The sequence below is a fragment of the Rhinoderma darwinii genome, chromosome 2 (genome assembly GCF_050947455.1).
Source record: "Rhinoderma darwinii isolate aRhiDar2 chromosome 2, aRhiDar2.hap1, whole genome shotgun sequence".
NCBI classification, from domain to species: Eukaryota; Metazoa; Chordata; class Amphibia; order Anura; family Rhinodermatidae; genus Rhinoderma; species Rhinoderma darwinii.
The window spans coordinates 318,397,956-318,425,769 of record NC_134688.1 but is presented as its reverse complement, the minus strand read 5'-3'; the positions used below and the strand labels follow the sequence as shown (position 1 = coordinate 318,425,769).

Below are 27,814 nucleotides of genomic sequence, written 5' to 3'. Positions count from 1 at the left end.
AAATATCAGGCGCCAAATATGAAGGCACCGATATCTAAATAACGGAGGGAGGTAGAAAAAATATGTTAAGTGCCCCAGGGTTTGTGCAGCCCTCCCCATTACATGCTGCACTCAGCTGCACATGTATGGGGAGGTGAAAGGTTCTCTTTAAAGCATGCCGGCTGCCTTATTTTTAGGTCAGAAGAAGCGCATTCCAGTGCGAAACAGGCTGTAACCTGTATTGTCCATCTTGTCCTCTTGTTTTTATCCCGAAATAAAGGATTTCTTTGTACCATCTCGGTGTCGCATTTTTTTTTACTTCTTCCATTGCTGTGCTTTGCCTACATGATGTTTCTTTGTACTAAGCACCACCCTGGGATGCAAATGGAACTCTTGATTTGAATCTACTTGTGTAATTGATGGACTTCCATTACAGTAGTGCCAACCCCTTCTCCCCTATACACCATTGATTTCAATGGTAATGCTTCCGTTGCTAATGGAATCAATAGCGCAGTCGACTGTGCTATAGTTTCCATAAAAAAAACGGACACCTTAGGGAACGGAGACAAACGGAAACCATTAGCAATGGAAGCATTACCATTGAAGTCAATGGTAATGCACACGGAAGCTATGGTTTCCGTTTGCCTTTCCGTTGGTGGGTTCCTCCTGCGGAAAGGTCTGACAAATTTTTCCGGATGCTATCGCAGGTCACGGTGGAGGGTATGGAAATGCCCTTTATAAGCCCGTTGGGAGACAATGGGATGAACCCAATACTACCTCCTCGTTTCTTCTTCCAGCATAGCAGATTGCTGTCCAAAGCACCGAGAAACAAGCCAGGCTAAAAGGACACGATCCACAGGTTTGGAGCACATCTTTTCAATCCAAAAGTCGCAAGAAACCTAAACAAGCCAAGCAGGGGAATCCCAACCTGTTCTCTATCCTGTGAAAGCTATAGAAAACTGTGCTAGAACCATCATTTGTCCTTCCTATGGGTGTTTAATGTGACATGTGACAAGATGAGCTAAATTTTCCTTCTGTTTTTCTTTGCGGACCGTGAAATATGGACGCCATACAGAAGCAAAATAATGAGCAACAGAACGGATGAGGTGTAAACATGGAAACCATACGGACGTTAAAGCGGAAACACAGATCCGTGTTTTATGGATGTAAATACGGTGACGGATATATACATAAAGCCTAACATGGAGAGGCTCCTGCACATCACCCACTGACCACAGCTCACACAACACTGCACACACACACACACACACACACACACACACACACGGAGGCTCCTGCCCATCACCCGCATTTATACTGTCCACCAGCTTGTGTTGTTGCACCCTGCAGTTTCAACAGCTCATTTGTCCCACCAAGTTTGTCCACTTCCACCCGCTCATTGAACACTCTTGGTGGGAACAGCAGCAGTTTTATACAATAAGTGTAAGTGCCACCCCTAGGAGTTTAGTGTAAAAATAATAATCTTTCTTTTCAGACTCCTACTGGGCAGTAAAGGGCACTTTTGTAGTGACTATGTTAAAAGAAACTAAAAACCCATTTTGTATAGGCCTGTATACTGCTGCTTTGCACTTATGTAAAGATTAGATATAAACTTTTAAAAAACTCTTGTAAAAACTTCGTAATTTCACCTTTTTTTTTTTTGCATTTCTTTAGCTACTGATCCGTGAAAAACAGACAGCACACGGATGTCGTTCGTGTTCTTTAAGTTTTTTTCATGCACCCATAGACTTCAATGGGCGAGTTTGGTCTGCAAATCTGCTGTGAGTTTTACGCTATGGACACAAGATCCGTTGAAAAAAACGTATGTGTGACTAGCCCTGTTGACTTGTATGGATCACTGTGCTGTCCATTGCTAAGGCCTCATGCACACGACCGTAAAAACACCCGTTATTACGAGTCGTAATTACGACCCGAAATAACGGGCCCATAGACTTCTGTTGGCTACGAGTACCTTCCCGTTTTTTCACGAGAAGGTGCCCGTGCCATTGAAAAAGATAGAACATGTTCTATTTTTTTCTTTTACGGGCCGTGCTACTATACTTTATAATGGGAGCACAGCTCGGAATAACGGCCGGCTGCCCGTGGCCGGCCGTGCCCGGCTATGCTCGTAATTACGAGTCGTAATTATGAGCACGGTCGTGTGCATGGGGCCTAAAACGGACAGCACACGGATGAGAAACACGTACGTGTGAAGTCAGCTTTTATGCTATGAGCCCTTCTCAGCAGACAGAATCGCCAACCTGATTTTTTCAAGAGAATTTATCTAAATATAATGAACAGCCAACATTATTTACGAACAAATAGGAAAACCATAATGACTCATAAAGATTATAAGTGATATTTGTCTATAGCTGAGAAACTGATATGAATACATTAGCAGCATGTACTGTGACCTCTGAAATAATCACTGACGCATTCGTCTTTTATATATAGATACTTGAAAAATGTCCCATATTTTAACGGACTGTCCAGGAATCTACAAACGGTTGACATCTCTGGCAGGAGAAGTATCACCCTCAGGCCAGATTCACACGAGCGTTGCGCATCTCGGACGTGAAAAAACTTCAGTTTTTCACGTCCAAGGTGCATCTATGCTCTGGGCTGCGGGACGCGATATCACGCATCTCCCATAGACTAGAGTCTATGGGAGATGCGTAAAGCTTGAAAAAAATAGGACATGTCCTATTTTCTCACGGACCCTTCACATGGTCCGTTCAAACAACGGCCGTGTGAACGGCCACATTGAATTATATAGGTCCGTGTGACGGCCGCTGTGTCGACAGCCGTCCCACGGACGTTTAACACGTTTGTGTGAATAAGGCCTAAGGCTAGTCTCAGAAAAGCGTATTTGTAACTGTACATAATGTGGATCCCCAATACATCCGTATTGCAGATCATATTGCATTTGTATGTCATCAGTTATATATCAATATTACAGATCCATAAAAATTCTGATGGGCTGTCTTATAGGGAGGAAGTTAAATCATATAAGACAGTCCCTTTGAAATACCAATGACTTACAAATCCTGAACACTCTACATAGGCTGAGAGTGAAACTCTGATTATGTGCTACGGGCAAAGCGCAGACATGGTTTTCCTGGGAGTCCAGGAAGGAAGGCTAAAATAGGGTGCAGGAGCAGCAGAATAAAATAAAAAATATGGCATGTATACTTACCCTCCTTGCTCTTGTTTAGCTCCAGGCGCCGCTGCACTGGGTCCTGACGCTGTCAAGCGTCAGAACATAGTGCGCGGCGGCGCACACAATGTACTGAAGATACACGGCATCAGGACCCAGTGCAATGGCGCAAAGGGCTAAACTAGGGTCAGAAGCAAGGAAGTATATAGTCTGATCTGGGGTCTGAATTAATTTAGAGGTCTCACTATATTTAGGGGTTTTGTATTTGATACTAAAGATGAATTACCAGAATCCTCAATTATCACCTATCCACTGTATAGGTGATAATTGTCTGATCGCTGGGGGCTTGACCACTGAGACCCCTACCGATTATGAGAAAGAGGGTTCCAAAAGTGGTTGAACATGCATATTGCGGCTCCATTTAAAGTCTATGGGAAGGACAGAAACAACCGGGTACAGTGCTCCGCCATTCTCATAAACATTAAATGGAGCAGTGGGCGCATGCTCGACCGCCGCTCCAGCCAACTCCTTTTCACTGTGGGGGTGCAGTGAAAAGGAAGGGGGTACCCCTGTTTTCGCAATCTGTGGGGGTCATCTCTGAAAGCAGCTACTTGGCTACTTTTTCTTAGACGCCTTGGATATAGAGGCCCATTGTGTACTGCAGGGGTCTTAAGCACACGGCCCGCGGGCCACATGCGACCCCTGAGGCTGTCATCTGCGGCCTGCGGGACACAGAGCCGCTAATATCGCCTCTGCTTCGGTACTCTGTGAAATCCCTGACATTGCTGTCCATGAATGGACACGCGATGTCAGGGTCTTCCCCAGAGCGGAGTCGCGGGGAGAGCACTAGCATAGGCTCTGCTCCGGGACTCTGTGGAAATCCCCAACATCGCTGTCCATATATGGACAGTTTTGTCAGGGTCTTCCCCAGAGCGGAGTCCCGGGCGGAGCGCTAGTATCGGCTCTGCTCCTGGACTCTGTGGAATTCCCTGACATCGCTGTCCATATATGGACAGTTTTTGTCAGGGTCTTCCCCATAGCGGAGAGCTAGAATAGGCTATGCTCCGGGACTCTGTAGAATCCCCTGACATCGCTGTCCATGAATGGACACGCGATGTCAGTGTCTTCCCCAGAGCGGAGTCCCGGGCAGAGACGCTAACATAGGCTCTGCTCCGGGACTCTGTGGAATTCCCTGACATCGCTGTCCATATATGGACAGTTTTGTCAGGGTCTTCCCCCAGAGCGCTAGTATAGGCTCTGCTCCGGGACTCTGGAATCCCCTGACATCGCTGTCCACATATGGACAGCGATGTCTAGGGATTCCCCAGAACTGGACAGTAATGTCAGGAGAACAGCTGGAGTCCCAGTAGTAGCGCTAATAGCACTCTGCCCGGGACTCCAGCTCTGGGGTTGCCCCTGACATCTCTGTCCATATATGAACAGTGATGTCAAGAGCAGAGCTGGAATCCCAGGCAGGGTGCTAGAAGCAGCTCTGCTCTGGGACTCCAGCTCTGGGCAAGCCCCTGACATCACTCTCCATATATGGACACTGATGTCAGTTGCTTCCCCAGAGTTCCGGAGTAGAGCCTATACTAGTGGCTCCGGTCTGGGACACCGGCACTGGGGTTGCCCCTGACATCACATTCCGGTCCAGGAGGATCCCCTCACATCACTGTGTATGAACAGTGACATCAGTGGCTCCTCCAGCAGAGGAATCCCTGGCCAAATTGTCGGCAACGCTCTGGCTGGGGATTCCACTCCTAGAGGGAGCCCCAATGGAGCTATCTACTGGGGGTGTCTGTGCCATTATCTACAAGGGTTGTGTGGCATTATCTAAAGAGGGCACTGTGGCATTATCTACAGAGGGCGCTGTGACAGCATCTACAGAGGGCACTGTGGCAGCATCTACAGTGGGCACTGTGGCAGCATCTACAGAGGGCACTGTGACAGCATCTACAGAGGGCACTATGGCAGCATCTACAGTGGGCACTGTGGCAGCATCTACAGAGGGCACTGTGGCAGCATCTACAGAGGGCACTGTGGCAGCATCTACAGAGGGCACTGTGGCAGCATCTACAGTTGGCACTGTGGCAGCATCTGGAGGGCACTGTGGCATTATCTACAGAGGGCACTGTGGCATTATCTACAGAGGGCACTGTGGCAGCATCTACAGAGGGCACTGTGGCAGTATCTACAGAGGGCACTGTGGCAGTATCTATAGAGGGCTCTGTGGCACGATCTAAAAAGGGGCTGCCTAATCTTGACATTTGTGTGTCTGCCAAACGCTGCCAACTGAGCAGCCGGACTGCATTTGGCGACGCTTAAACCGTAAAAGTGGATTGTTGAAATAAGCACGTGGAGAAATCTTGCAAATTTCCGCTAAGTTTAAACCTAGCACTATTATTATAGTAATGTAGTATTATAGTAACGTAGTATTGTTATAGTAATGTAGTATTATAGTAACATAGTGTTATAGCAGTTCAAATAACTAATTAATGAACAATAATTTTGTAATCTATTAAATTTGAAAGTAATGCGGCCCGTCAACTTCACATTTTTTCTATATGTGGCCCACTTACCCGGCCGAGTTTGAGACCCCTGGTGTACTGTCAGGGGCGTAACTAGGAAAGACTGGGCCCCATAGCAAACTTTTGACTGGGGCCCCCCCTCCGCTGGGTATCACACAACCCCCCCCTTGTAGATAGTGCCTCCCTATAGATTCCACCACACAGCGCCCCCCTATAGATAGTACCATACACAGCCCCCTGTAGATAACGCCATACAGCCCCCCTGTAGATAACGCCTGTAACGTCTATGGCCACGGCCCGTCGATCGGTCGTTAACCCCGACGGCCGTGGCCATGGACAGCTTACCTGCCTGCAGCGTCGTCCCCCAGTCAGGCGCCGGCACTCTCTTCCGTGTCCCGAGTGTCTCCGGCGGGTGCGCGTGCACGGCCTTAAAGGGCCAGTGCGCGCGTTTTGCAAAAAACTGCAATCTGGCCCAGGATGCCCTGGGCTATAAAAAGGGCTCTGCCCTCTTGCCCTTTGGCAGAGCGTTGTTAGTTTTCCCGTTGTTCGTCTTGCTTATGGTCTCCCAGTGTCTTCCAGCCTCCCAGTGTACCTTGCTCCTGTATTCCGTATCCTGTTTCCGTGCTACCTAGTGCTATTGCCGTGCTGTGCTACCTACCGTGCTGTGCTACAGTCTACGCCACCCTGCTACGCCTCACCGAACGACTTCCCACCGCCTGGTTCTGGACGTGTCCGCCTCGCCACTGCCTACGATTGCCTCAGGTACTCTCGCTGAACCATTGAACTGTGTACCTTCCGGTTTGGCCAGCTGCCATCCCCGCTACGCGGTACGGCCCAGTGGGTCCACACCCCGCATCGTGACAGTACGCTCTGGCCATGGACCCCGCTGGCCAATTCAAGGGCTTGTCACCCTCCCAAGCCATGCAGGCGGATCTGCTGGATCTCCGAGCTAGGCAGGACCAGTTCCTCGTGGCCGTGGACTCTATGGCGCAGCAGCTAGGGACGCTAGTTGCCTCCATTCCTGCTTCTGTGCAAGTTCCTCAAGCCGACCCTCCTGTTGCTCCTCCTGGCAGTTCCTGTACGGACCCTCGGTTCTCGCTGCCATTGCCCTCTCGGTTCGATGGAGACGCCAGTGCTTGTCGGGGGTTCCTGAACCAATGCCACATTCATTTTACCCTGCACTCTCGGGCATTTCCGTCAGATGGAGCCAAGATCGCATTTATCATCTCCCTCCTGACCGGCAAGGCCCTGGCATGGGCTAACCTTATCTGGGAACGTCAGGGACCCGAGACCCGAGACTTCCAGGAGTTCGCACGAATATTCCGAACCGTTTTTGAGGAACCAGGACGAGTCTCATCAGCCGCCACCGCCATTTTCAACCTTCGCCAAGAGGACAACTCCGTGGGCGAGTATACTATTCAGTTCCGGACTCTGGCAGGAGAGCTATCCTGGAACAATGAGGCATTTGTGGCATCCTATTGGCATGGCCTGTCGCCCGAGATCAAGGACGAACTGGCTGCTCGAGACCTGCCTCCCGCGTTGGACGACTTGATTCTGCTTGCCACTTGGGTTGACATAAGGCTGAGGGAGAGATCCCATGAGGTTCGTCAGGAGCGCCGGCGTCCTAGACTGGCGCCCAACTTTCAGCAACCCCTCTTGCCTGCTTCTATCACTTTGCCTGAGGTTCCGATGCAAGTTGACCGACTAAAATTATCGGTCCAGGAGAAACAGCGCAGGCGCACCTCTGGACTGTGCTTATATTGCGGCCTCGCTGGCCACGTCGTGCGTCTGTGTCCTCACAAGCCAAAAAACCCCAGCGCCTAGGCTTGGTTGGAGAGACAACCCTGGGCGTCAACACATTGAAGCAAGAACTCTCCTCCAAACTATTTATCCCTGTAACCATTATTGCTGGCGAGAGGTCTCATCAGGTCTCCGCATATCTGGACTCCGGCTCTGCAGCCAACTTCATCTGCCAGGATCTTGTGGATCTCCTACAGTTGCCCACTATCCCGCTTGAAAGGCCGTTGATCGTTGCCTCGGTGGATGGACTGCCATTACCAGACCCAGTTGTGTCCGTAATTAAGCCGTTGAAACTCCAAGTGGGAGCCCTTCATGCTGAGATCATCTCTGTTCGTCCTGTCCAAGGCCGTCAACCCCATGCTGCTGGGGTTGCCTTGGCTTCGTCTGCATGCCCCCGTCCTGGATTGGAACTCTGGAGAGGTTCTCCAGTGGGGCCCGAAGTGTCTTGACCGCTGTCTGAGTCACATCCAGTCGCCACAGCCCGCTCCTCTTCAGTCGTTGGCAGGTTTGCCCCTCTGTTTTTCTATGTTCGGCGATGTCTTCAATAAAAAGGAGGCCGAGACCTTGCCGCCACACCAGGCATATGACTGCCCAATCGACCTGGTTCCGGAATCGTCTCCTCCTCGTGGTAGAGTGTATCCTCTCTCCTTGCCAGAGACCCAGTCCATATCGGCTTACATCAAGGAGAACCTGGAGAGGGGTTTCATTCGTAAATCTTCATCCCCGGCCGGAGCAGGGTTCTTCTTTGTTAAAAAGAAAGATGGATCATTACGACCTTGCATCGACTACCGAGGTCTAAACCAGATCACGGTGAAGAACAGGTATCCTCTGCCTTTAATTTCTGAACTGTTTGATCGCATACGGGGGGCAAAATTTTTTTCTAAACTGGACCTGCGGGGGGCCTATAATCTGATCCGGATTCGTCGAGGTGACGAGTGGAAGACTGCCTTTAATACTCGTGATGGGTATTACGAATACTAAGTCATGCCCTTCGGCCTGTGTAACGCTCCCGCAGTATTCCAAGAATTTGTCAATGACATTTTTCGTGATCTCCTGTATGTTTGTGTTGTGGTGTATCTCGATGACATTCTGATTTTTTCCCCAGACCCAGTAACTCATCAAAGTCACGTCCGCCAAGTGTTGCTCCGTCTAAGAGAGAATCGACTTTATGCCAAATTGGAGAAGTGTGTGTTCGAGAAGAAGTCTCTATCCTTCCTGGGCTATATTATCTCAGATCAGGGTCTCAAGATGGATCCCCAGAAGGTAAAGGCCGTCCTGGAGTGGCCACGCCCCCAAGGCTTAAGGGCCATCCAACGCTTTCTAGGATTCGCCAACTTCTACCGACTCTTCATCCCCAACTTCTCGTCTTTGACAGCACCTATCTCCACCCTCACTAAGAAAGGTATGAATGCCAAGTTGTGGACCCCGGAGGCTGAAGCCGCATTTGAATCCTTAAAGAAAGACTTCACATCTGACTCCATTCTGCACCATCCGGACGTGTCCTTACAGTTTTCGTTAGAGGTGGACGCCTCCTCGGTGGGTGCTGGTGCACTGTTGTTCCAGAAAAGACCGAAAGGCAAGGCCGTGGTATCCGGTTACTATTCCAAGCTGTTTTCTCCCGCAGAGCGTAACTACTCGATTGGGGACCGGGAGTTACTGGCCATCAAACTGGCTCTGCAGGAGTGGAGACACCTACTGGAAGGCGCGGTTCACCCTATCCTGATCTTCACGGATCACAAGAATTTGACCTACATACAGACAGCCCAGCGGTTGAATCCTCGTCAAGCCAGGTGGTCGTTGTTCTTTGCTCGGTTCCGGTTCGAACTCCACTACCGTCCCGCCGACAAGAATGTGAGGGCCGATGCCTTGTCTAGATCTTTCGAAACCGAGGACGCCATGGAATCTCCACAGAATATCATTGACCCATCCTGTATCTTCTCTGTGAATCCCCTGCAAGTCAGAGACATTCCTCCGGGTAGGACTTTTGTGCGTCTGGTTGACCGAGGAAGAATTCTTCGCTGGGGTCACAACTCTAAGCTGGCAGGTCACGCGGGTGCTCGTAAGACCCAAGATTTAATCACCCGTCAGTTCTGGTGGCCCACGCTGCCCAAAGATGTCATGGACTTTGTCTCCTCTTGCACAGTCTGTGCAGCAAATAAAGTTGCTCACTCCAGACCTGCTCCAACCACTGCCTGTGCCCGTTGCCCCGTGGCAACATGTCGCTATGGACTTCGTCACGGATCTTCCTCCTTCTGCGAGTTGCAGTGTGATCTGGGTGGTGGTGGATCGATTTTCCAAGATGGCTCACTTCATCCCGTTGACCGCTCTGCCGTCTGCTACGCGGTTGGCTGACCTCTTCATACAGCACATCTTCCGTCTGCACGGATTGCCCCTGCATATTGTCTCGGACAGAGGTTTCCAGTTCACCTCGAAGTTTTGGAGAGCACTCTGCGGGCTCCTTGGTGTGAAATTGGACTTCTCTTCGGCCTATCATCCCCAGTCCAACGGGCAAGTCGAGAGAGTTAACCAGATTATGGAGAACTACCTACGTCACTTTGTGTCCAGGCGCCATGATGATTGGGTGCAGTTGCTTCCGTGGGCAGAGTTCTCCTATAACAACCACACCAGTGAGTCGACCACATTCAGTCCATTTTTAATCGTCTACGGCCAACATCCTCGTATACCTCTTCCTGTCTCTACAATGTCCCAGGTGCCTGCAGCCGACTCCACCTTCAGGGACTTTCTACAGATATGGCAACAGACCCGATCTTCTATCCTCTTGGCGGTGGACCGCATGAAGAGAAAGGCAGATACAAGAAGACGGGTTCCTCCGCAGTTCCTTCCAGGGACTAAAGTCTGGCTGTCTTCTAGGAATATCCGGCTGAAGGTGCCGTTATGCAAATTTGCCCCGAGGTTCCTTGGTCCCTTTGAAGTCCTGCTACAAATTAACCCGGTATCCTACAAGCTGCGGCTCCCCCCCACTCTCAGGATCCCTAACTCCTTTCACGTCTCCCTGCTAAAACCGGTGGTCCTGAACCGCTACTCTAGGACTCCTAGTCCCACAGTGGTTCCTGGCGGCCCATCTGGGACTTTCGAGGTAAAGGAGATTCTGGCTACCAAGAAGGTGGGAGGAAGGACATTTTATTTGGTGGACTGGAGGGGGTTCGGCCCAGAAGAGAGGTCTTGGGAACCAGAGGAGAACATCGATGCCCCTGTCCTTGTGAGGAAGTTTCTCTCTCGCTCTGGTCCCAAGAAGAGGGGGCATACTGTAACGTCTATGGCCACGGCCCGTCGATCGGTCGTTAACCCCGACGGCCGTGGCCATGGACAGCTTACCTGCCTGCAGCGTCGTCCCCCAGTCAGGCGCTGGCACTCTCTTCCGGGTCCCGAGTGTCTCCGGCGGGTGCGCGCGCCCGCACGGCCTTAAAGGGCCAGTGCACGCGTTTTGCAAAAAACTGCAATCTGGCCCAGGATGCCCTGGGCTATAAAATGGGCTCTGCCCTTTGCCAGAGCGTTGTTAGTTTTCCCGTTGTTCGTCTTGCTTATGGTCTCCCAGTGTCTTCCAGCCTCCCAGTGTACCTTGCTCCTGTATTCCGTATCCTGTTTCCGTGCTACCTAGTGCTATTGCCGTGCTGTGCTACCTACCGTGCTGTGCTACAGTCTACGCTACCCCTCACCGAACGACTTCCCACCGCCTGGTTCTGGACGTGTCCGCCTCGCCACTGCCTACGATTGCCTCAGGTACTCTCGCTGAACCATTGAACTGTGTACCTTCCGGTTTGGCCAGCTGCCATCCCCGCTACGCGGTACGGCCCAGTGGGTCCACACCCCGCATCGTGACAACGCCATACAGCCCGCCTGTAGATAACGCCATACAGCCCCCCTGTAGATAACGCCATACAGACCCCCCGTGTAGATAACGTCATACAGACCCCCCCCTGTAGATAACGTCATACAGACCCCCCTGTAGATAACGTCATACAGACCCCCCTGTAGATAACGCCATACAGAACCCCTGTAGATAACGCCAGAGTCCCTCCTGTAGATAACGCCATACAGAGTCCCCCTGTAGATAACGCCATACAGCCCCCTGTAGATAACGCCATACATACCCCCCTGTAGATAACGCCATACAAACCCCCACCTGTAGATAACGCCATACAGACCCCCCCTGTAGATAACGCCATACAGACCCCTCCCTGTAGGTAATGCCATACAGAGTCCCCCCTGTAGCTAACGCCATACATACCCCCCTGTAGATAACGCCATACAGACCCCCTGTAGATAACGCCATACAGACCACCCCTGTAGATAACGCCATACAGACCCCCTGTAGATAACGCCATACAGACCCCCCTGTAGATAACGCCATACAGAAGCCCCCTGTAGATAACGCCATACAGACCCCCCCTGTAGATAATGCCATACAGACCCCCCTGTAGATAACACCATACAGAAGCCCCCCCTGTAGATAACGCCATACAGAACCCCCCTGTAGATAACGTCATATAGCCCCCCCCAAAAATGGCCTATAGTTTGTCCTACAAAAGAGATGTATCCCCTATCCACAGCGATAAGGAGAACGGGGGACCAAAAGTCCCCCCCAGTTCTCTATGACAAACCTAGGACTTCTGGAGTCTGCGCAGTTCAATAAAAATGAAAGGTGCGCTGGTTATGCATGCGCACAAGCGCGACCAGTGCACAATTAATTTCTATGGAGCTGCAGACAGACCCTGGAAGTCCGAGGTATGTCATGGAGAACTACGGGGGACTTTCGGCGTCCAAGCGATCACACATGTATCCCCTATCCTGTGTATAGGGGATGCATATCTTTTGTAGGAACAACCCCTTCAGTGGCGTCGCGCTGTAGCAGCCATAGCGGCTGCTAGCGGTGCCTCCGGCCATGGGGGGGGGCTGTGCCGGCGGGTGGCTGCGGGCCACGTAGCAGCCGCTATAGCGGAAGTTACCCACTGTGTACTGTGTTAGGGTATGCTGACACGGACTGTTTTCAGACGTAATTTGGGCGTTTTACGCCTGAAAAAACGGCACCATTACGCCTACAAACATCTGCCCATTGCTTTCAATGGGTTTTACGGTGTTCTGTTCCTACGAGGTGATATTTTACGCGTCGCTGTCAAAATACGGTGCTTAAAAAGGCGCCCGCGAAAAAGAAGTGCATGTCACTTATTGGGACGTTTTTGGAGCCGTTTTTCATTGACTCCATTGAAAAACAGCTCCAATAACGCCCGTAAAATATGCCGCGAAAAACGTAATTTGCTACAAAAACGTCTGAAAATCAGGCGCTGTTTTCGCCTGAAAACAGCTCCGTAATTTCAGACGTAATTTGTTAAGACGTGTGAACATACCCTTATATAGAGCAAAACACTGTTACCATAGATCTCCATAGTAACTCATCATGTGTCAGGAAATTTCCCGTACAATGGCAGCAACATCACACGGAAGTCTTGTTTTACATATATTGAAGTAGCTATAACACTGTATGGAGTGCAGTGCCAACAGAATAAAGAAGGGTAAAGAAAGGAGGAGAGTGAGGAAAGAATAATGCGCGTGTAAATCATAAGGGTATGTGCACACACACTAATTACGTCCGTTACATACGGACGTATTTCGGCCGCAAGTTCCGGACCGAACTCAGTGCAGGGAGCCGGGCTCCTAGCATCATAGTTATGTACGACGCTAGGAGTCCCTGCCTCGCTGCCGGACAACTGTCCCGTACTGTAATCATGTTTTCAGTACGTGACAGTTGTCCTGCAGCGAGGCAGGGACTCCTAGCATCGTACATAAGTATGATGCTAGGAGCCCGGCTCCCTGCACTGTGTTCGGTCCGGTACTTGCGGCCAAAATACGTCCGTATAATACGGACGTAATTAGTGTGTGTGCACATACCCTGATGAAGGGAAAGCCGCCAAACTAAAGGAATTCCTACAATGCACAGATTCCCGCCATAGCATACGAGGCCTGTATATAATGAGCAGTACAGGGAAACGTTCGAACGTCAGAGCGGAGGTGTGAGCTGTACTGACGTCACTCCAGCTTAGCCGGCCGGTCCTCCAGGTGGGGCCGCTCTATCCAGAGCCTGTATTGTTGATCCTCCGTCTGTGACCTCTGACCTCGAAGGGTAGGCCTGCGCTTTCATGTCGGGGAGAGCACATTCTCCGGGGCTGTGATGTGAATGGGAATACCGGATGAAGTGGCTCCACGAGAGCTGTGTGTGAAGGCGAACACGCCGGAGATGGAGCCGCGGTCTACGGGCTGCGAGGAATGACAAAAGGAAGACATGTATGTACGGCTGGCTGTCTTACGTGTGCTTGCATAGCAGTCTATTGATTTGGATAGGAACGAGTCATACAGCCATCATGTTCATTCATTTGACATGATCTCACCGGCTCTCATTAATGTGTTACAAGCTGAGCACAGTGTGTGCTATATATATATATATATATATATATATATATATATATATATATACGTTCAGCAGTGTCCCTTACCTAACGCTGACAGGTAAACACAAAGGCCTAAGCACTTTACTGCTGTAGGGCTGCTCATGGGAAGCTTTTCCTCACCGTCATAGTAAAATACTGCTGCAGAGTCATATTGGAATATGTGGCTCTCATCATGGGGAAGCTGCATCAATGCTGTAAAAATCGCTTTCATTAGACATTGGTCTGGCAACTCCTATGTGTATAGCAATTGATACTTTTTTATGGTTCCTGTACATTCATTTTATACATATTCTCTATAAAGTGAATTGACATTTATAGAACTACCTGGGCTGGTGAACGGCAGCTCCACATATCAGAATTGATCCTTTTAGCTAAGTAGCATTTGTACATAAAGGACGGCCGTGTATTAGCAAATGTTCCCATTATTTTTGTTTTGAGATGGTGGACATTTGTAGAAAAGTGACAACAGGAAGCACAGCCATATTGCTTGTCACTGATGGTCACCCGTCACATTGTTAGCACTTGCTGACAGATTGTCATTGCCTTCTGAGAAGCGAATTCAAGAGTGACAGCCTTACTTTCTATAACTTTTCTAAAAATGCCTGCCAACATGCAGATCTCTGTTTAACCCCTTAATGACCAGCCTATTTTAAACCTTAATGACCAAGCCATTTTTTACGTTTTTCCATCGTCGCATTCTAAGAGCTATAACTTTTTTATTTTTGGTCGACATAGCTGTATAAGGTCTTGTTTTTTGCGCGACAAGTTGTATTTTTTAATAGCACCATTTAGAGGTATATTATTTATTGATTAACTTTTTTGGGCGGGAATAGGAAAAAAACTTAAATTTTGCCTCTTTTTCGCGTCTTAAATCTACGCCGTTTGCCGTGTGATATAAATAACACTAACTTTTATTCAGTGGGTTGTTACGATTGCAACTATACCAAATTTGTATGTTTTACTACTTTTACACAGTATAAATGCTTTTTTTTTTTTTCCCCCTCAAAATTACTTGTTTTTGTGTCCATATTTGAAGAGCCGTAGCTTTTTTTTTATTGTTCCGCTGATGCAGTTGTAGGAGGGCTTTTTTTTTTTTGCGGGAAGACTTGTAGTTTTTATTAGTACCATTTTGGAGTAGATGCGACTTTTTGATCCCTTTTTATCACATTTTTTTTTAAGTCAGGATTCAAAGAAAACAGCAATTTTTCCATCGGTTTTTATTACATTTTTTTTATGGCGTTCACCGTGCGGGTTTTTAATTTTTTTTTATTTTTTATCAACTTTATTAAGCTTTTTTTTTTTTTTTTTTTTTTTTACTAGTCACACTAGGGGACTTTAATATGCGATTCTCCGATCGCTACTATAATTCACTGCAATACTTTTGTATTGCAGTGTATTACTGCCTGTCCGTTTAAAACGGACAGGCATCTGCTAGGTCATGCCTCCGGCATGATCTAGCAGGCATTCGCTCCAGGCAGACCTGGGGGCCTTTATCAGGCCCCCGGCTGCCATTGGAGACAGACACTCAGCGATCGTGTCGGTGGGAGAGAGAGGGAGCTCCCTCCCTCTCTCCAAAAACCACTCAGATGCGGTGCACGCTATTGTGCACCGCATCTGAGGGGGTTAAACGGGTGAGATCGATACTAATATCGATCTCACAGGAAGAAACAAAGAATTGGATCCAGCGAAGAGTCTGTTAGGTTCTGTTAAAATGTAGGAATCTTCTTCCAAGTTTTATTAAGGCAAAGGATAAAACAAGTGCAGTGACTGCATGGCTGCTGTGACTAAGGACGCAGTCAGCGTCAGAAACGCGTAGGCACCGCTCCAATTGCTGTTTATCCCTCTATTGCATATTTGGGAATTTATTCACATTTTCACTGCACTTGTTTTATCCTTTGCCTTAATAAAACTTGGAAGAAGATTCCTACATTTTAACAGAACCTAACAGACTCTTCGCTGGATCCAATTCTTTGTTTCTTCCTGTGCTTACACGTGTGCCGACACGGGGATCCGTGCTTGAATGACTCAGCATATCTGCAAAGGTGAGCTGGAGGAACCCTCCTATATTTCTTCAATATCGATCTCACCCGGCAGAGCAGGGATGCCCTCAGCTGCCTCTGGCAGCTGAGAGCAGGGAGATTTGACGGCTCCCTGCTCTGTTTACTTTATCCTGATGCAGTGCTGTAAAAAGGCATATGCATCAGAATAAAGCCCGTTAGTGACTGACGTGAAAGGCGTATTGTCGGTCACTAACGGGTTAATAAAGGAAACAAAAATAGTGCCACAGGTGGTGTGCAGAGTTACAGCTCTGTCCCATTCACTGCAGTGGAGCAGAATACCAGACACAACAACCGGACCGATGTGGTGCTGTTTCTGAAAGAAAGACGTTTTTTTTATATTTTTTTCTGATGCTGTACAACCTCTTAACAAAAATATATTCTAACTTCTGATTTACTAATAAGGGACCATTTTTACATTTTGGGTTTAATACTCTTTCTTGGGCTTTGTTCACATCTGCATTGGGACTACGTTCGTGGGTCCCGCCGGACCTTTCTGTCAGGGGAACCCATTAACGTAAACTATAGGTTTCCGTTTGTATCACCATTGGTTTCAATGGTGACGGATCTGGTGCAAATGGTTTCCGTTTGTCACCGTTGTGTATGGGTTCCGTTGTATTGATAGAACGAATAGCGCAGTCTACTACGGTATTGATTCTTGCAGACCAATGGAACTCTTACACAACGTTGACAAACCGAAACAATTTGCACCTGACCCGTCATCATTGAAATCAATGGTGATTCAGACGGAAAACCATGGTTTCCGTTTGTTTCAGTTTGGATTTCGTTCATGCGTTCCCCTAACGGAAAGTTAAGACAGTCCTGACGCAGATGTGAACGAAGCTTTAGGCTATGTTCACACGCACTGTTTTCAGATGTAATGGAGGCATTTTACGCCTCATATTACGCCTGAAAAAACGCCCCTAATACGCCTACAAACATCTGCCCATTGCTTTCAATGGGAATTACGATGTTCTGTTCCCACGAGCCTTTATTTTAAGCTTTGCTGTAAAAAAATGGAGCATAAAAAGAAGTAGCATGTCTCTTCTTGAGGCGTTTTTTGGAGCTGATTTTCCATTGAACACTATGAAAAACACCTCAAAATACATCTGAAAAGAATCCTCAAAAGAAGCTCCAAATTTCATTCTCCGCATCAAAAACGCCAGAAATTCAAATGCTGTTTTCTCTGAAATCCGCTCCGTATTTTTCAGACTCTTTTTGTTAAGCGTGTGAACATACCCTTAAAGACAACTCCAGCAGACACATTAAATCGATACCACCACCGCCTAACTTTGCTCAAATTCTGTTGTATTTTTTTCTCCATGCCACCTCTAACATTTATTAGATCATAATCTGGTAAATCTACGTCTTATGTCCTGCGCAGCTATTACATAGTGATGTGCCCAGATTACATCTGTCAAACTATAGTTCTATAAACCATCTCACTGGTGAGGTGCCCATGTGCTGTTGGTGAGGCAGTTTGGCAGAAGTGCTCCTATGCTGCACAGGCCTTTCTCTGCATGCATCAATCTCTGATTTAGCAACATAATCCTTTCGTACTCATTTTAAAGGCGTTTTCCAAGCCTAATTTTATATTTTTAAAAGGTCTGAGCATATTAAATACCTTCCAATAAACCCTTGCAAATACCTTAACCCCTTAACGACATGCCACGTTACATGTATGTGATAGCCGTTAAGGGGAAGTATGGAGCGGGCTCATGGGCTGAGCTCGCTCCATACTTAGCGGGTTACGGTTGTGTAATACAGCCGACGCCTCCATTGTAACAGGTGGAATCAAAGGTCACTTTGATTACGCTCGTTTAACCCCTTAGATACCGCGGTCAATGGCGTCCGGCATTTAAAGCGTTACTCAGGGGGGCAGCTCCCTCCAACATTCCATCGCCACCCGCGACGCCATTGTGACACTGCATTAACTGCCATAGTAGGAATGTGGTACGTGCTCTAATTTGCTCTTGTCAGAAAGTTTAGTCAGACGACACAGGAATTGTAGAAATATATACAGAAACTTTTTTCAACTATATCTTATGTGGATCACTGTACATTTTGTATGCAACGCTTTCAACTTGTCGCTTTTTTTTTTTGGTGTCAATAACTTTTTTTTAACTTCTTTGATATTTCCTTGGATGTGCACATCTATATTTTTGTTTATGGCATACTACGTTCTTGTCAGTATGTTGTAGGAGCCACATCAGGCTGAGGAGCGAAGAGGAGCTATAAGATGAGCATTTACTATTTATTATGTTTTTCAATTGTCTACTGGCAGTGCGGTTTGGAGAGTAGCTCGATCAGAGAAGCGCAGGTACGGGGCCCAGCACAGGCCCCTAGCTCGCTATGCCCTACAAAGTGAAAACTCCTAGCAGTCATAGATCTTCACTATAGTTTTCTGGTGTAAATTATGTTTTGGGCTGCGTGGCCCTGTCCACTTTGTATGAAGCCACACTTCTCCCCACAAAAATGGCGAGGGTGCCGCAAAACAGGCAAAAGTCTATATTTGAACCGCGATTTGCACACTTTTGGTCTCACGACTTCTCTACACCAGAAAACCAGTGTAGAAAGGTTAGTAACTCTCTCCCTCCCCCCCCGTAATTTTAGACATGATATAATCTTGTAGGGAACTTCTAATTACCTGCAGGCAAAGTGTTCCTCAACCACCAAAACTAGTGAAAAAAAGTCACTGTTGTCTATAGCAGTCCATCAAATTACAGGATTAGCGTCTGTTCACACTGAGATTTTTGGAGCTGATTTTGACGTGAATATCGGGTCGAAATCAGCGCCAATAAAACGGCCAAAATTGTCCCCATTTTTTCATTGAAAGGCAGTTTTTTTTTTTTTTTTCTTTGGCGGCTTTTGCCAGTTTGCGGGGAAAATAAAGTGGCATGCTCTTTCTTTGTGATTACTGCCTCTAGCCATCCAATGAAATCAATGGGAGGCAGAAAAAAATTGCTCTCCTAAGTTCTATGTTAATGTTCTCTATTGATGGCTCCAACCAGGGAGAAGTGGCTACCTAGGGCTCTATTGCAGAGCACAGGTCTCTGCTGCAGGACGATTGATGCTGAGTTTCTAACTATTGTTTTTTTTCCCCTTTTCAGGTGATATGTGGATTGATGTCATGTAGCCCTTTCTGGCCTCACTGGTTACATGTCATCAAGCAGAGAGATGGTGCAGCGGAATGGCATTTGTGGGGCCTAAACACTAAGAATATTCTTCACCCATGGCCTCATTAAGGTACTCTTTTCTTAATAGACAGAATAAATGACAAATCGATCCATCAATGTAGTGCTGGGGAGCACTTCATTGTTACTAAATGTTAAGTCTGTAAATAAGTTTATTAATTTCTAATGACAAATTCCATGTCCTCCTGTTTTGACTGACTGGATTTTGCGATACTTTGTTTACTCATGCTTTACCTATACGTATATAAATTTGTGGACTTTGTAAACTGGCTTCACTATACGATATCCACACCAGGGTACCGAACCCTGGAGCTAAAGAGCCAACCAGGCGTGATGTTACATAAAATTCTTTTTAGACATTTATCAAGATGCAGATTTCTATTTGATCTCACTAGACTAGGAGGTGTTGGCATTTGGTACTTTGTGAGATTTATCATACATTAACCCCTTGAGTACTCGGCTCATTCTGGCCTTGAGGACCAGACCAATTTTTTCAAATCTGATGTGTCCCTTTATGTGGTAATAACTCCGGAATGCTTTTACCTATCCAGTTGATTCTGAGATTGTTTTCTCGTGACATATTGTACTTTATGTTAGTGAAAAAATGTGGTCAATAAATTCATTGCTTATTTGTGAAAAACACAAAAATGTAGAGAAAATTTGAAGAAATTTGGATTTTTCCAATTTTAAATGGATCTGCTTGTAAAACAGATAGTAATACCACACAATAGTTACTAATTAACATTTCCCATATGTGTACTTTATGTTTGCATCATTTTTTGAACATCCTTTTATTTTTCTAGGACGTTACGAGGCTTAGAACTTTAGCAGCAATTTCTCACATGTTCAAGAAAATTTCAAAAAGCTATTTTTTTCAGGGACGAGTTCAGTTCTGAAGTGGTTTTGTGGGCCCTATATATTAGAAACCCCCATAAAACACCCCATTTTGAAAACTACACCCCTCAACATATCCAAAACTGCATTCAGAAAGTTTCAACCCTCTAGGCGTTTTACAGTAAATGAAGGAAAGTAGAGGTGAAATTTTCAAATTTCATTTTTTTTTTTTTTTTAAAAATTCATATGTAATAAAAAAAAATCTGTACCACAGAAGGTTTTACCTGAGAAACGCATCTCAATTTTTATTGCCCAGGTTCTGCAGTTTTTAGAAATATCCCACATGTGGCCCTAGTGTGCTAATGGACTGAAACACGGGCCCCAGAAGCAAAGGAGCACCTAGTGGATTTTGGGGCCTCCTTTTTTCAGAATATATTTTAGGCACCATGTCCGGTTTGAAGAGGTCTTGTGGTGCCAAAACAGTGGAAACCCCCAAAAGAAACCCCATTTTTTTTTTAAACTACACACCTCAGGGAATTTATCTAGGGGTATAGTTAACATTTTGACCCCACAGGTATTTTTCTATATTTATTGGAGTTAGTCTGTGAAAATGAAAATCTACTCTTTTTTTTTTTTTTTCTGGAAAAACATAAAAATTTCACATTTTTGTAAGAAATAAAGGAAAGAAAGCACCCCAACATTTGTAAAGCAATTTCTCCCGATTATGGAAATACCCCATATGTGGTAATAAACTGCTGTTTGGACCCACAGCAGGGCTCAGAAGGGAAGGAGCGCCATTTGGATTTTGGAGCTCTGATTTTACTGGAATGGTTTTCGGTGCCGTGTCACGTTTGCAACGCCCTGGAGGGACCTAAACAGTGGAATCCCCCCAAAAGTGACCCCATTTTGGAAACTATACCCCTCAAGGAATTTTTTTAGTGGTATAGTAGCATTTTGACCCCACAGGTTATTTGCTGAAATTATTGGAATTAGTCTGAAGATGAAAAGAGACTTTTTTTTGGAAAAAAAACCTGAATTTTATAAGCAATAAAGGAGAAAAAGCACCTCAACATTTGTAAAGCAATTTCTCCCGGTTACGCTAATACCCCATATGTGGTAATAAACTGCTGTTTGTACCCATGGCAGGGCTCAGAAGGGACGGCGCACCGTTTGGATTTTTCAGCTCGGATTTTGCTGAATTGGTTTCTGGCATTTGCAGAGTCCCTGAAGTACCCGTACAGTAGAAATTCCTCAGGTGTGATCCCAGTTTGGGGACTATACCCCTGAAAGAATTAAATTAGAGATGTAGTGAGCATTTTGAGCCCTCAGGTGTTTTATAGATTTTATTAGAATTGGTCTGTGACAATAACCTGTAGCTTTAGCTCAATTTTTCATTTCCACAAGGAATACAGGAGAAAAGACACCCCAAAATGTGTTACACAATTTCTCCTGAGTAGGGAAATACCCCATATGTGGTTGTAAACAGCTATTTGGACATACGGCAAGGGTCTAAACGGAAAAAGCGCAATTTCGTTTTTGGAGTTGAGATTTTACAAAATTTGTTTTTGACGCCATGTTGCATTGCACAGAGATGCCAGTACAGTGAAAACTCCCGATAAGTGATCCCCATTTAGGAAACTACACCCCTCAAAGAATTCATCTAGAAGTGTAGTGAGCATTTTGACCTCCAAACGTTTTGCAGAAATTAGTGCACAGTGGATGTTGCAGATTGAAAATTGCTATTTTCCACAGATATGCTATTTCAGTGCCCAATGTGTTGGGCCCAGCTTGTACCACTGGAGACACACACCCCATAAATTGTTAAGCGGTTCTCCAGAGTACGGTAATACCCCATATGTGGTCATAAACTGCTGTTTGGGCAAACTACCAGGCCCAGAAGGACCGCCATTTGGCTTTTGGAGCGCAGATTTTGCTTGGTGGTAGTTTTGTTTAGTGTTTTACTGGTGTTTCAGTTTATAATGTGGGGGCATATGTAAGCTGGGCGGAGTGCATCAGGGTATATGTAAGCCGGGCGGAGTGCATCAGGGTATATGTAAGCCGGGCGGAGTGCATCAGGGTATATGTAAGCCGGGCGGAGTGCATCAGGGTATATGTAAGCCGGGCGGAGTGCATCAGGGTATATGTAAGCCGGGCGGAGTGCATCAGGGTATATGTAAGCCGGGCGGAGTGCATCAGGGTATATGTAAGCCGGGCGGAGTGCATCAGGGTATATGTAAGCCGGGCGGAGTGCATCAGGGTATATGTAAGCCGGGCGGAGTGCATCAGGGTATATGTAAGCCGGGCGGAGTGCATCAGGGTATATGTAAGCCGGGCGGAGTGCATCAGGGTATATGTAAGCCGGGCGGAGTGCATCAGGGTATATGTAAGCCGGGCGGAGTGCATCAGGGTATATGTAAGCCGGGCGGAGTGCATCAGGGTATATGTAAGCCGGGCGGAGTGCATCAGGGTATATGTAAGCCGGGCGGAGTGCATCAGGGTATATGTAAGCCGGGCGGAGTGCATCAGGGTATATGTAAGCCGGGCGGAGTGCATCAGGGTATATGTAAGCCGGGCGGAGTGCATCAGGGTATATGTAAGCCGGGCGGAGTGCATCAGGGTATATGTAAGCCGGGCGGAGTGCATCAGGGTATATGTAAGCCGGGCGGAGTGCATCAGGGTATATGTAAGCCGGGCGGAGTGCATCAGGGTATATGTAAGCCGGGCGGAGTGCATCAGGGTATATGTAAGCCGGGCGGAGTGCATCAGGGTATATGTTAGCTGGGCGGAGTGCATCAGGGTATATGTAAGCTGGGCGGAGTGCATCAGGGTATATGTAAGCTGGGCGGAGTGCATCAGGGTATATGTAAGCTGGGCGGAGTGCATCAGGGTATATGTAAGCTGGGCGGAGTGCATCAGGGTATATGTAAGCTGGGCGGAGTGCATCAGGGTATATGTAAGCTGGGCGGAGTGCATCAGGGTATATGTAAGCTGGGCGGAGTGCATCAGGGTATATGTAAGCCGGGCGGAGTGCATCAGGGTATATGTAAGCCGGGCGGAGTGCATCAGGGTATATGTAAGCCGGGCGGAGTGCATCAGGGTATATGTAAGCCGGGCGGAGTGCATCAGGGTATATGTAAGCCGGGCGGAGTGCATCAGGGTATATGTAAGCCGGGCGGAGTGCATCAGGGTATATGTAAGCCGGGCGGAGTGCATCAGGGTATATGTAAGCCGGGCGGAGTGCATCAGGGTATATGTAAGCCGGGCGGAGTGCATCAGGGTATATGTAAGCCGGGCGGAGTGCATCAGGGTATATGTAAGCCGGGCGGAGTGCATCAGGTCATAATAGGATGATGTATTTGGGTAAATTAATAATACAATTAATTATCCATGGGTAGTGACGTACGCGTTGCACCAATCCTTTATGCACAGGCCGGATTATTGGGTGCAGGAGTCGCACTTCTAAAGGGTGTCTGTGGTGTTGTACAAAACATCCGCACTCCAGCATTGCCTAATCTTTGACTTCTTCACTAGCCCCATATGTAGCACAGACCCCAAAATGTCAGTTTTCCGCTGCATTTACAGGGTCTACCTGTGGGGGCTGCAAATGATAACGTGGGGTTTTAGGTGAAGAACTGCTGCACATATAAATTAGTCTGGGCTGTCGTTTTGCATTATTGCGTTCCAAGAGTCATAACTTTTTATTTTTCCGTGGACGAGCTGTAAGTGCTTGATTTTCATGGGATGAGCTGTAGTTTTTATTAGTATCATTTTGGGGTACATGCGATAATTTGATTAGTTTTTATACAATTTTTTTCTGAGGTGAGGAGACCAAAAAACAAATTCTTGAACTTTTTTTTTTTTTACCGGCGTTCTCTGTGCAGTATAAACAACATGTTTACTTTATTCTGCGGTTCGATACGATTATGGCAATACCAAATTTATGTCGTTTTTCTGTTTTACTACTTTAATGAAATAAAAACACTTTTTCCTAAATAAAATGTTTTAGTGTCACCATGTCCTGAGAGCCATAACTTTATTTTTTTGTCGACGGAGCTTTGTGGGGGCTTGTTTTTTGCGTGACACACTGTAGTTTTTTATTGGTACAATGTTTGGCTATGTGACTTTTTGATCACTTTTTATTCCTTTTTTTTTTTTTAAACAACGTGACCAAAAAAGGAAATTCTGCTATTGTTTTTTTATTGTATTTTTTTACGGTGTTCACCGTGCGGGATAAATATGATATTTTTTTTAGGTCAGGCCGATATGAACGCGGCGATACCTATTATGTATAGTTTTATTTTTTTTCTAATTATAAAGGACTTGATAGGGGAAGCAGGGCGATTATTGTTACGTAAAACTTTTTATTTATGTAAAACTTTTTCTTTTTTCACTCACTTAATAGGAGACTGGAAGATCTGATCTTCTGATTCCCCCTGTACAATACACTGCACTAATTCTGTTTGTACTTGTGTAGTGCAGTGTATTGTAACTGTCACTTTACAACTGACAGTTGAGCCTATTACGTCCTGCCTTGGGCAGGACCTAATAGGCTCCCGTACCTGGCAACCAGGAAGCAGTTGCTAGGCTTCCCGGTTACCATTGCAATCATCAGAACGCCGCGATTTTTTGCAGGGGAGGGGGGGGCAATGGGGTGCAGAGGGAGCCCCCTCCCTCTGTATCAATCACTTAAATGTCGCTGTTGCTATTGACAGCGGCATTTAAGGGGTTAAACTACAGCGATCGGAGAGAACGGTGATCTCTGTTGCAGTGGGATGTCGGCTGTATATTACAGCCGACACCCGATGAAGATGGAGCGCGCACAGCTCCTGTGCCCGCTTCATCCTCAGGGCATTACTATACGCCCATTTTCGGGAAGGGTTAAAAAAGTGTTTGTTTTTTTTTTGTTTTTTTTTACATAGCTTTCTCTAATCTCACAGAAATGAGATCAGAGAAAGTGACAGGAGCTCTCTCCTGTAGACGACGTCACAGACGGCTGTGATTGGTCAGTCTCTGAAGACTGACCAATCGCTGGTATGGGGGCTTGCTAATTGGTCCCCAGGCCGGTAACAGACGGTTAGCTGTCAATGACAGCTGCCGCTACTGCTATATCACGATGTGATTTCACATAGTGACAGTTTATTCCTTCTCCGCAATAGTACGGTGCAGGTCCGCATCAATAAGCGGCGTGTGCCGTACTAATGCGGAGTAGGTACGCAACGGGTTAAAACATTTATTTTTGAAACTATAAATATTTTTTCTTCATAGAAAGTTCCTTTTTATACTTGCTATGACGACTTTGAATGCATCATTGTGACTAAATACCCATTGACCCTAATGTGTTTTGAACAGGAACAGCTGTCCAGAGTCAAAACTCTCACTTCTATGTAGTTGGTTAACCCCTTCACGCTCAGCTCAGTAATAGTACTGACCTGAGTTAAAACGGCGCCAGCTTTCCCCAGCGCGTGTTTGAGCTGTGATACCTGCCGTTTCCGACAGCAGGCTATCACAGCTCAGTGGGCAGGGACTGATCACGGTGGTCCCCGCCGATTAACCCCTTAGAAGCCGCGTTCAATAGCAATCGCGGCTTCTTAGGCGCTAAGCCACAATCGATGGCCCGCTACACGATAGCGGCTGGCTATGGCTACCAGAGTACAAACAATGGACTCTGGCTACGCCATCGACGGAAGCCTAGTGGGTCCTGACAAAGTCAGGACCCACTATGCTTGCTGTCAGCGAACAGCTGACAGCTCTAATACACTGCACTACGCATGTAGTGCAGTGTATTAGAATAGCGATCAGGGCCTCCTGCCCTCAAGTTCCCTTGGTACAAAGTAAAAAAAGTAATAAGTTGTGTGAAAATAAGAAAATTAAAGTTTTAAAAGTCAAAAACCCCCTTTTTCCCTCATCAGTCCTTTATTAATAAAAATATATAAATAAGCAATACACAATTGGTATCGCCGCGTCTGTAACGTCCTTAACTACAAAACGATGTTGTTATTTATCCCGCGTGGTGAACGCCGTGAAAGAAAATAATAAACCGTACCAGAATCACAATTGTTTGGTCACTTAATCTCCCAAAAAATGGAATAAAAAGATCAAAAAGTCGCATGTACCTAAAAATGGTACTGATCGAAACTACAGTTCGTTACGCAAAAGATAAGTCCTCGCACGGCTTTCCTGATGGAAAAATAAAACTGTTATGGCGCTTAGAATAAGGTAACACAAAAAATAAATTTTTTACAAAATGTATTTTATTGTGCGAACGCCATAAGACATAAAAAAACTATAAACATCTGGTATCGCCGTAATCGTATCACCCTGCAGAATAAAGTGAATGTCATTTATAGCGCACGGTGAACGCTGTAAAAAAATAGAATAAAAAAACAATAGTAAAATTGCTATATTTTTAGTCACCACGCCACCTAAAAATAGAATAAAAACTGATCAAAAATTGCATTCACCCCATGAAAACTGAAATGAATTCTTCAAGGTCTCTAGTTTCCAAAATAGGGTCACTTTTGGGGGGTTTCCACTGTTTTAGCACCACAAGACCTCTTCAAACCGGACATTTTGCCTAATAAATTAAATTCAATTAAATGTCACCTCTACTTTGCTCTAAATTTCTGTGAAACACCTGAAGGGTTAATAAACTTTCTAAATGCTGTTGTGAACACTTTGAGGGGTCTAGTTTCTAAAATGGGGTGTTTGATAGGGGTGTCTAATATATAGGCCCCTCAAAGCAACTTCAGAACTGAGCTGGAAACGAAACCATAAATAAAAATGTGGCAATACTTCGCTGCTTACGTTATATTGATGAGCAGTGCCCACCCCGTGATGACCCCAGTTTTGACCGTTTGTATAAACTGAGACCCCAGTTTTGACCGTTTCAGTGCCCAGTTTTCCCAATCATACACCCCCGATAATTTTATTTCTATTGATGAGTACTTGGTACATGATAAAGGGAGGCTTAAATTCCACCAGTACCTGCCAGGTAAGAGGGCAAGGTATGGCGTGAAGATGTATAAGCTGTGCGAGAGTGCATCAGGGTAATCCTACAAATTTAGGATATATGAAGGGAAGGACACCAGTATTCAGCCCCCAGAATGCCCACACTTACTGGGAGTTAATGCAAAAATTGTGTGGAATTTGGTGCACCCACTGCTGGACCAGGGTTACCACCTCTACCTGGATAATTTTTATACCAGCGTCCCACTCTTCAACTGCCTCGCTTCCAGAAGTCCTGCGGCACTGCTAGAAGAAATCTGGGAGGCCTCCCTAAGACTCTGCTTGGGCAAACACTCAGAAGGGGTGAGAACAGGGCAAAATTTAGCAGCAACATATTGTGTCGCGTACAAGGTCAAGAGAGATGTCCCACCAATACCCATGTACCAGTACAGAGACCCCCAAACTAGACTGCATCTTGGACTACAATAGGTACATGGGAGGGGTGGACTTGTCAGATCAAGTCCTGAAGCCCTACAGTACTTCTGGAAGCGAGGCCACACGCATCGTACCAGGGCAACACTTTTTAGAAGTTCCCCAAACTGGCAAGTAGGGAAAAAGTCAAGAGGTGCAAAGTCTGCTATAAGAGGGGGATATGGAAGGACACATATCAATGTGACACGTGTCCCGAAAAACCAGAGCTCTGCATGAGTGTTTTAAAATTTATCATCCATCCCTTAGTTTTTAATTTACCACCGTTTTACTTGCCCTGATGCACTTCGCACAGCTTACCCCTCCTCATCTTTCCCCTCTGAGCCCTGCTGTGTGCCCAGGCAGTTGATAACCGCCACATGGAGGG

General features: G+C 46.5%; 1 protein-coding gene across 4 annotated transcripts in view; it reads left to right on the top strand.

The window, feature by feature from the left end:
• Positions 1-13,437: 13,437 nt before the first annotated feature.
• Positions 13,438-27,814, top strand: part of FRS3 (fibroblast growth factor receptor substrate 3) — a 199,696-nt gene continuing 185,319 nt past the window's right edge. For 3 of the 4 annotated variants that reach the window (XM_075853564.1, XM_075853565.1, XM_075853566.1), the window contains exons 1-2: positions 13,439-13,764; positions 19,096-19,231. The gene's annotated coding sequence lies outside the window, so the exon portion shown is untranslated. Of the gene's footprint in view, positions 13,765-19,095; positions 19,232-27,814 lie in introns of all 4 variants that reach the window. The other variant, XM_075853567.1, reaches the window with a different exon arrangement.